This window comes from Perca fluviatilis, chromosome 16 (genome assembly GCF_010015445.1).
Source record: "Perca fluviatilis chromosome 16, GENO_Pfluv_1.0, whole genome shotgun sequence".
Taxonomy (NCBI): Eukaryota; Metazoa; Chordata; class Actinopteri; order Perciformes; family Percidae; genus Perca; species Perca fluviatilis.
The window spans coordinates 21,644,448-21,653,222 of record NC_053127.1 but is presented as its reverse complement, the minus strand read 5'-3'; the positions used below and the strand labels follow the sequence as shown (position 1 = coordinate 21,653,222).

The 8,775-nt window shown below is 40.8% G+C and overlaps 1 long non-coding RNA gene across 2 annotated transcripts; it reads left to right on the top strand.

The window, feature by feature from the left end:
• The first annotated feature begins 5,237 nt into the window (after positions 1–5,237).
• Positions 5,238–8,536, top strand: LOC120543579. 2 transcript variants are annotated; one of them, XR_005636367.1, is made up of 4 exons: positions 5,238–5,273; positions 5,778–5,871; positions 6,867–6,922; positions 7,033–8,536. It is a non-coding gene; the product is annotated as an uncharacterized LOC120543579 (long non-coding RNA). The 2 variants fall into 2 exon arrangements; XR_005636366.1 differs by lacking the exon at positions 6,867–6,922.
• Positions 8,537–8,775: the final 239 nt, after the last annotated feature.

Below are 8,775 nucleotides of genomic sequence, written 5' to 3'. Positions count from 1 at the left end.
GGGGGGAGTGTGTGTGTGTGTGTGTGTCTGGGGTGGTGGTGGGGGGGTGGCGGCGGCTAAGGCCTTTCATTATTAATGTGCACCGCGGCGTCCTTACCTCCTCTGAGCCCGCACAGCTCACTGCCTGACCTGCCATCCAAGGGAGAGGGAGTGGGGAGGGGGGACTGAGGCAGAGATAGAGAAAGAGAAGTGAGCCAGAGAGAAAGAAGGAGACAGCACAACTAGTGTATAGTGTGGAAGCACACAACTGGAAAGTAAAAAAAAAAAAATCATCCATGTACTTCACATTTACACCTGAGACAGAAAAATAAGAGATTAAGACTTTAAGTGTGGGGTGTGGTTGCAGGTGACTGTGGCTGCTGCCTGCTGAGGTGTAGCAGCCCAGGGGTGGGAGACGGCGGGCAGGGGTGTCAGGTGATGGTGGTTCTTCATGCAGAGGGTGTACGGCTTGGTGAGCAGGCCTGTCACACTGGGAAAATCCTGGAATCTTATCACTGCCTCACAGACTCTGAGCCGCACTGATCTACTCACCCTCATCGCCAGCAGACATGCCCTTCCCCCATCCAAATGCCCCTGCACAGGCTGGCCCCTTCTCGGCTCGCTCGCCACCTTCTTCGAACGGGGGAGATAGCAGGAACTGATGCAGTCCAATTGTTGAGGAGGGAGGAATGTTGCTTGTAAAATGTGACTAACAGGAGAAAAAACACAAGCTTTGCAAGTGAGTACACAGGCCAAAGTGCTGAGGAGTCAGAAGTGACCCTTTTTCACTGTATGGCCATCAAGGAACACAATGTGCTATATGTGAATATCAAAGGGAGGTTGTCTTAAAGTTCTTTTTATGCATAATCTTACTAAACAACAACATTATATGAGGTTTAGATCTACTGTATGAAAATACACAGACATCTCAGTGTCATGCAAACGGCATGGGAAAGACTAGACAGTGTGCTGCCCCATTAATTTGAATAGAATGTGATACGCTTAGATTTTAGGAAGTTAAAATGTTATTAGTAAATGACTTATAGCTAGGGATATGCCATTTATTTCTGTGTACTGAGGGATGAGGGTTACAAAGTTTGGCTCATTAGGGTTCATATAATTTCTCTCTGTCTCAGCACATGTGCAAGGAAGTTACAACAGCAAAACAAAGGTCATACCTGGCATACTGTGTTAAAAAGTGTATTTTCCACTGTGCATTATAGTCTGCCACTTTTTTCATTTGAGACTAAATTGGTTTCTACTGGTTGAAAGTGTTTACATTACTCATATTTATTTAAAATGTACTTTAAAGTTATGTGATTGCTCAAAGATGCACTCCTGTTTATTCATATAAAGAAAAGATAGTGACACTGGTTGCTGTGCCAACTGTTGTAGCAACAAAGGTATCCATATTGAAATATTTTTTAGTTGGTCCTTTTCTTTATTTTGATTGAATAAATTGAATATATATATACATATATCATTTAATTAATTTAGTTAATTAACTGTTAGCATAAATACATAAGCATAAATACCCTTAGAATACAGTATACTGTAAATTGCAACAGTATTTAGTCGTAAATATCTGGATATTATTGATAATACATATTATACAAATACATGTTTTAGTAATATATATATATATAAAAAATCTAGATGTCATTTTGAAAAACTGATGAATAATCTGCTCATTGAAAGTGATATTGCACTCTCCCAGAATGCTCCACTTGTGTGACATCAAAAGCTGAAACTCTGAACCATAGAAATCAATGCAGCCAATACTCCTGTTGAGAACTGATCTTTTGAAATTGGTGTATTCTCTATTCAATTGTAAAACATGTACAAACTCTGATGACACAGATGTTTTCAGATTTGAATTTTGCACATTGGACAAGCCTACTAATAACAACACTCGCTGCTACAATATATATATATATGATAACATCATACAGACTTATCGAATGCTGGGCAACTCAAAGGATTAACAGTGTGTTATGAGAAAGCCAGCAACTAAAGAAACTACAACAGATATTTTTTGCTTTGCAACAATTGATGTTGGTCACATATGAAAATTGTCATATGCTGTAGAAGATAAACAAACAACAGGTCTTCTTTGTGCCGTGAGGTCCATCAATGTATATATAACAACAAAGTGGAATTTCTTGAAGCTGTACATGATACAAATGTATTGCTATCATTTATATGTGTCAAAGAAGGATAGAATATAAAAGTTAACAAGGAAGGAAAAGCAAAATTAAGACTCAGTACATTGTTTTTGGTTTATTGTGTAATCTTTAGATTAATTTGACACTATTTTTAATTGGACATTTCTTTCATTAGACCTATTTGTATTTTTCATCTAATATCTTCAGAAAATTATGGTTTTAAGTTTGCGATGAGTTATTTTGTTTAACTTTAGGGTACATATTTGAGCCTGGTTTCAATTAATTTACCTTAACAAACCACCTTGAACACATACAAATTGTAAATCTTTAATTTCATAAGAATAACTATTGGAATTCCCACTGAGATCGGGCTTCATATTGAGGTAAATGTGCTAAATAACAAAAGGATAAATCTCACTTTGGGTATGAATGCATAAAATGTTTACTCTCCCAACCACCAGCACCGCGACCCACCCACACACCTCTCCACACACATGTATATTTGGTTGAGACAAAATTACTTCAGCTGTTAGCAGTTGTTACTACAAATGTGTTTTTGATTTCACTAATTTTTGAAAAACACACAACTGTCACTTGTGTAAACCCACAGTGTTTATTGTGCATTCAAGTATTAGAATATAGCTGACACGTAGCTAACACATGCTTACTATCTTTGGCTGTGCTGTTGTTTCAGGAAACCATCTGTGTCATAGTTTCATTTATTTTGTCGTGAGAGCATCTTTGCCACAATAGTAACACCACTCTGCACTTTATGAAAACACTTAATTAAATCTAAAAATAGTGTAAAGTACTATTGCAGAGTAAATCATAAAAGTTAAACATAATGTCTAAATGTTGCCTTATAATGAATACACAATAACATCATATTGGAGTTACAAAGGTCTCAATTGTTCACACTGCACTCTCATTTGAAGATCCTTTTTAATCTGAAGCACCAAACAGATGAAATCAGGAAAGGGCTTTATCTGAGTATTTTTGCTGAAACGCCATTTAAATTATGAGCCAGTGACAATTTGTATTTAGTGGAGAGCTTTTCAATTTGAGATTTTTTAACTTCTAATTCTAAGCAGTGACTATTAACTATTAAAAAACAAACAAATGCTGAGCTCTCAAAGCTGCCTTTTCCATTGACTTTATTAGAATAAAAACTGGTGCTGTGAGGAACTGGTCAAACCTTTACTGGATATGCTATATCGTACATACAATCGACCTATAATCATAGTCTGTCTTTAAATTGACGAATAATCACATCTTTATTATATATAGCTCGAGCTATATATATTTGACTTCATCTTTAGTTACTCAAAATTAAAGCACAATACACTACCGGCTAATTTGAGATCTTTCGTAAAAGGTATTTACATGATGAGATTTCTGCTTTCATTGGATTGTGAAACTACAGATAATTGCACAGTGACCTTTAATTTTGTTAATGCTATTCTTTTGTAATACATCACAACGGTGTAATATCGACCGTAATCATCTAACATGAAAAAAATGAATAAGTGAAACAAAAGTTACATCTGGCTCCTTCGCCATCAGTTTTTAGTATTTGACAATATTATTGATAACCAGCAGTGCTTTAGGGATGTCTAAAGGCATGTTCATCAGAGAAAAAATTACAGAGGATCAGCACAATTTACAAGTGACCTTGCTCAGGGGGGCCTTTGAGCCATTTTATGTGTGTGTGTGTTTTATTTTTTTACCTGTGTCACGCACCTAGTAAAACACAAGTTAGATTTTAAGCATCTGATGTAATAAAAATGACTCACAGGTCAATAACCAACGTTATTAGAATAGTCTTACAATGCCTGTCCAGCGGATGAGGCTTAAAGGAGAATTCCGGCCAATTTTTACGTTAATCTTGATCGCTATAAATATACAGTACAGTCGATAGAAAAAAAAATGAGCCGAATCGGTGCGGTCAACACGGAGTAGCTGCAGCTACGTCTACGAGCTTCCACTCAGCTAAAATGGCAAGTTTTAGATTGCCTTTGTGCCTCTTAACAGACACAAAATGCAATTAAAATGCCTGTGCAACATGAACAAGGCCCTCACGTGACAACAAGATGCGTTTTCAACTCAGACATTGTTTAAATTCTCTAGCCTGCTGGTAGCTGGCTCGCCCTGCTAGTTGCTAGCCATTAGCTGCCAGCTGCCGTGTGTTCAGCCAGATTTCTGTGATAATGGACCTTTTTCACAGCAGACATTTTTGACTTGTCATAGTAGGAAAAGCACAGCTGAAATTGATAACCTTAATGATGGCTCAATTCCATCAAGTGTCCCAGTAGGCCTAGGCTATTTCAGTGAGTCAGCATGCAGAATACCAGAGCCTCTCCTAAGTGGAATGCAGCCATCATTAATGGTTTTAAATACACCTGTGCTTTTCCTACTATGACATGTCAACATGTCTTCTGTGACAAAGGTATATTATCACGCAGCAGTTCTGTGTGTATTTGTATTCATCCATTTTGTGTGTGATCGATCTGGTGTTGGTGAGTAGGAGGCTTGGCAGTGGCGATCTGTGTTTTAGCTGGGCTAGCAGGCCCGACTGGCATCCTTGCTTCTGCTTTCTCCCCGTCTTTGTCGCCTCCTGCTCCCCACAACAATCCACCAAGCGCCCGCTGTTCTGGCTATGTCCTCCAGAGGACAGCTCATGCCTTCGCGATGAAAACTTGATTCTTTATTCCCCTTCAAAAATAGGTAATTGAGCACTGTAGTGGTTATGACCATATCAGTGCCTATGTGGCATGAAAACGGGCCAAATGATGTCTGTGGCTTGCACAGTGATATCAATAGAGAAGGCTAGCTGTAGTCTCGCGCTGAAGTCCCGTTGTAGCAGGAAAAGGCAGTGTGCAGATCGCTCCGAGAGGCAAGGATGCCTGTCGGGCCTGCTAGTCCATCTAAGGGAACTACCACACAGATCGCCACTGCCAAGCCTCCTACTCACCAATACCAGATCGATCACACACAAAATGGATGAGCTACAAATACACACGGAACTGCTGTGTGATGATTATCACAGAAACCTGGCTGAACACACGGCAGCTAGCAGCTAACAGCTAGCAGCTAGCAGGGCGAGCTAGCTACCAGCAGGATAGAGACAGGGTAGGTGAATTTAAACAATGTCTGAGTTGAAAACACATCTTGTTGTCACGTAAGTGCCCTGTTCATGTTGCACAGACATTTTAATTGCATTTTGTGTCTGTTAAGAGGCCCAAAGGCACTTGCCCCGACAACTCCCTTTTAGCTGAGTGGAAGCTACTCAGCTACTCCGTGTTGACCGCACCGATTCGGCTCGTTATTTTTTTCTATCAACTGTACTCGCATATTTATAGCGATCAAGATTAACGTAAAAATTGGCCGGAATTCTCCTTTAATCAAGTTGGGCGATGACAAACTACTTTTTACACGTAGCCTATAGCACGTTGAGTAATAACCACAGCGAGTGTGTGATCATTTTATACACGATCCATTACAATTTATATCTTAACTTACAAAAATGTATTGAAATACACTAGACCTCCAAGCACCTTACGCAAACAGGAGAACAGGGCCATCTATGGGATTGAATAGCTGGATTAGTATGCATTTGTTTGTATGCTTGGGTAGACTGAGATGTGCTCCTGCAGTGCACACTGCCAAGACCTGCTCAAGCCACGGTCCGCAGTGTCCAGCCTTTGACCACAAGAGCCATCAAATCCAGGTCTGTGCTCATACTAAGTAAATCTCAATAAATAATTTTCAGCCTCATGTTAAGTCTTTTAGATTGTAGTTGTTCTGTGCAAATAGACTTAAAGCCTGAAAGGCAAAAAATAAATGTTTTTCCCACTCACTGATTTGTTATTCACTGTACATAGAAACACCTGAATCAACCATAAAAATAGAATACCCATGGTTCAATTATGCAGTACAGATCCATACTTTACATATTGTATTGTATACATATGCTCCTTTGAGTGTGCAGAAGGGAATTGTTTGAGTGTAGCAAAAGCTAATTTACACACACACACACACACACACACGCACGCACGCACGCACGCACACATTCATACATACTTACATACATACATACACACTCACTCATGCACTAAATCATATAGAAACATAGACACATACACTTCCGAACAGACACAAAGACATGCATAGTCTCCCTTTTTTTTACTCTTTCTCTCTCTCTCTCTCTCTCTCTCTTTCTCACATACACAAACACACACACACACACACACACAGACACACAGACAGACACACACACACACACACACACACACACACACACACACACACGCACATGCACATGCACAAACACACAAGGACGCATAGGAACAGATTAAGTCCAAATCAATGGCTGTGGCTGGACTGGGAGAGAGATTTCACCCAGGGTTCTCGTTAAGGTCTGACACATGCGGCAAAGGCTGGAGGGAGTGTTATTACCAGGGTGATGGTTGATAAGACACTCGTTTCTCCACGGTGCGTCCCGCGGGAAAATGCATCGTGCAGCCATGGAAACCATAAGGCTAGGTGATATGCTATAATTGGGCCAGCACTTTTAACGGTGCAGCTGCACTGCCAGGTATGCCACTGTCTTCAAATGGGAAATTATAGTGGAGCCCCAGAAGAGAAGATGCAACCATTTTTAAGAATGTATTTTCTTCCTGTGTGGTTTCTTTTTGATTTGTTTTATCAAACTGACTTATACAGAGAGGATAGGATGTGCCACACAATTCTCCCAGACAAGTTATATTCATCACAATTAGGTAACAAAGCTAAAAAACACATCAATTTATGAAGAGTATAAAAATTATCTATGTGATTGGATGAGCAAAGCATACAGACCTGTCCCTATGTGTTTTGTTTTTAATTCCAGACTGACATTTGTTCTTCAGTCTGGATGGAAACCACATCAGGAAACACAGTATAAGATGGAGGAAGAATACAAGGGAAAAGGAAGAGGAGGGAGTAGGAGGAGAAGAGGGTAAAGATGGTCGTCGGCCAATCCCTGCTCAGTCTCTGTAACTTGGTTGATTACGATCAATTTCCCTGATATCGATGGCCTCCCTGGCCCTGAGCTACACTCCCTCCTGCACTTTGCATGGTACGTGCTTTGTGTACCATGACATGACTCACTCCAGCACACCATTCCCAAACCCTGACTCTCCCACCTGCAGTCCCCTGATCCTGGCCTATCAACAGCTGGGTAACAGGAGGGATATATCCTAGCAATCACAAAAAACAAATGTTTCCACTTCCATGTTCTCAAAGTGGTTAAAATTTGGGTTATTGCAGTATATTTAATTGATTGGCTTCTGAGCGTGTTAGGGTTAAAAAGTTTGGGTGGTGTTACTGCAGCAGTGCAGGTGGAAGGGAGATTTTTTTCTTTCTTTCAGGGCTGCTGAAGGATTGAACTCTCGCTTAAAAACTCAGAGAGACATGGTGGAAATGATGAGATGAAGTTTGGTCACGACGTGCTGGACCGAAAGCCTCAAAATCTGTATTTGTTCTGGGGAATGTGAAACTGTCCTCCCTCCGGCATGTGCGAGGGCGCATCCCGCTCGTTCTATCTCTGCACACTTGGCACGGTCTATCCGAATTAATTGCATCTCTGCAAGGGAGAGAGCGAGATGGATAGAGGGAGAGAGAGAAAGGTTTAGTCCTTCTGTTGGGCTGGTCCTGCTACAAGGGGAGTCATTTAAAATTCTGCCTCCCATGTGGCTCCTGGTTTTCACTTTAATGACCCCCCCCCATCCTCTCCCCCTGCTTTTTACCCCATGACTTTCCTGGGTTTTGAGCTGCAAGCTCAGTTTCCTATTGCTGCACGGTGCTGATGCAAACCTTATTCCTGCATGTATACAAATAAATAATGCTTGTTTATTGACCAGCATCAAAGCCATTAGTGACAAAATGTTGTTTGCACCTTCTGTCTCTCCCCCTATGCCTTTTTGTTGCTTCCTCCCCCCCTCCACCTCCGTAATCAACCATTGCTGCCATCAATGATCCAACTCTCTGCTACCTATTCTTGCTTGCCAATTACTGTGTGAGCAGTGAGTACCACCTTTTTTCTGGGAAAATGGCCGCTACACCTGTTGTCAAGCAAAAGATCTTTCAATTAGAATGCTGTAAAAAAAAGTATTGCTTTGTTTTGGAAAAGATTAAAATCTTTAGTTTTTCCTTTTGTTGACAGTGGGAACAAATGTATCTACTAGGTAATAATTCATAAGGTCAGGATCATAACAAATATATTGACCTATCCTGAGGATTTTAGAGGTCCAGGTCTACATATGGAATTGGAACCTGACGGCTTCACTTTGAGGAACAGACCTCTGTATGTGTGTGTGTGTGTGTGTGTGTGTGTGTGTGTGTGTGTGTGTGTGTGGCAGAGTCAGCAGAAGGCCCTGTGGACAGTTATCTGCCGCAGTGTTTACCAGCGCTACAGTGAAGCTTCGAAGGCCTCAATAAGATAAAGCTGAGTTTTCTGCATGGTTCTCTACAGGGGTCTCACTCACACATACACACACAGACACACACACACACACACACACACACACAGAGGTGGGGGAAGAGTGGTGTGGGCTGCAAAGGCCCACAAGGTCAGAGTAGGCAGTGTATATGG